This window comes from Pteropus vampyrus, unplaced genomic scaffold (assembly GCF_000151845.1).
Source record: "Pteropus vampyrus isolate Shadow unplaced genomic scaffold, Pvam_2.0 Scaffold20, whole genome shotgun sequence".
Classification (NCBI taxonomy): domain Eukaryota; kingdom Metazoa; phylum Chordata; class Mammalia; order Chiroptera; family Pteropodidae; genus Pteropus; species Pteropus vampyrus.
In genome coordinates, this window is record NW_011888801.1 from 7,330,234 (window position 1) to 7,331,949 (window position 1,716).

The following is a 1,716-nucleotide window of genomic DNA, read 5'->3' on the forward strand; positions in this document are numbered from 1 at the left end:
GAAAAGAGAGTTGCAAATATACATGTCCTAGCAAAATTAGATCCTAAAGCCTAAATTCAGGGAAAAAGACAGCCAGTTAAAGAACCCTATACAGACTACTTACTTCTAGGCATCACAAAATGGTAACTTTTTGCGAGATAAGGCTGGAATCCCCTAATTTTATTTTTCCATATTTGTAAATATTATTATAATTTTAAAATTATAAACAAATTATCAAAATAAACCATCCATGTTCTTTTAGTGACTCATATAGACTAATTGTCAAAGTCGAAACACGCTTAAAGATTAAAGAATTGGGAATGCATGAAATAAAATTAATGCTTTTTCCACTCCTACCACAGGCCATCAAGTCTAATGCTGAAGGAGTAATGAGGTTCAGTGGTTTGCCATACTGAGTTATGGAACTTGAGGTGTTCAAGTACCATCTTCATACTTTTACAACACTCTTCCTTGTGTCTGTTATGATATAATACCCTATATTATGGACATATTTTTTCCCTCTGTTTCTGTTTTTTCACAGGTATCATTATCTCACCTCTTTCACTTTCCAGACTCTAGGATCTGGCAATTCATGTACTTGTGAAAACATCCAGAAAAATGCTGACAGATCTATAAATCATGGATGGGGATGAAAAACAAAGTCTGGAATGAAAGGAAGCAAATCTAAAATGCAAATTTATATCTATTCCTATGACGGAATAATTCTAATAAAATGATCCTGCCAATAGATAGCTGACTGCTGCACATATTTAGGCTTTTAGTAGGCTGAATATTGACCTCCAGAGATATCTAGTCCTAATACCTGGGGAACCTGTGACTGTTACCCTACATGGATAAAAGGTATTTTCAGGTGTGATTAAATTAAGGCTCAAGATGAAGAGATTATCTGGTATTATCTTGGTGGGTCCTAAATGCAATCACAAATGTCCTTATAAGAGAGACACAGAGGGAGATTTGACACAGACAGAAGAAGAGAAGGCAATGTGACCATGGAGGCAGAGTTTAGAGTTTTCTAGTCACAAGCCAAGAAATGCCAGCAGCCACCAGAAGGTAGACAAGATGAGGGACAGATTTTCCCCTACAGCCTCTGGAGGGAGCATAGACTGCCAACATCTCAATTTTAGTCCAATGGAACTGGTTTTGAACTGGTCTCCAGAGCTGAGAGAATATATTTCTGTTGTTTTAGCCACCAAGCTTGTGGTAGGTTGTTATAGCAGCCACAGGAAACTAATGCAGAACTCAATATTTGCTTTTGCATTAGGAACATTTGGCAATCAGTGTTAGTTATAGGTAGAGAAGCCTGATGAGAGAAAGTACATGCTGTTGAGGCCAGGCACAGTCATGGACATTTGCTAATGAGCTGATTGAGTAATTACTGAAATAGCTGGGAGAGAAGACTGCCTGACATTCACAGAGCACACCATCATATTTGGAATGTCACAAGAAATACACATATTCTTACTTTCTAGAATAATTCTAAGAGATTCACCTACATTCCCCTTTTCCAATCATGACATCTTGATCTTTCCATATCTTTGGACAAACCACTACTGCTTATGAATCAATGTGTATTGTTATCTCAAGCTAATTCTCCTTCCAAATACAGGGAAAAAATAATATACCACCAGATTCTACCCATTGGGCATTTATACTGTATCCACTATCTTTTAGAGCTACCCATGAGTGAAGTTTTGATGATAGCAGACACTTCTAATG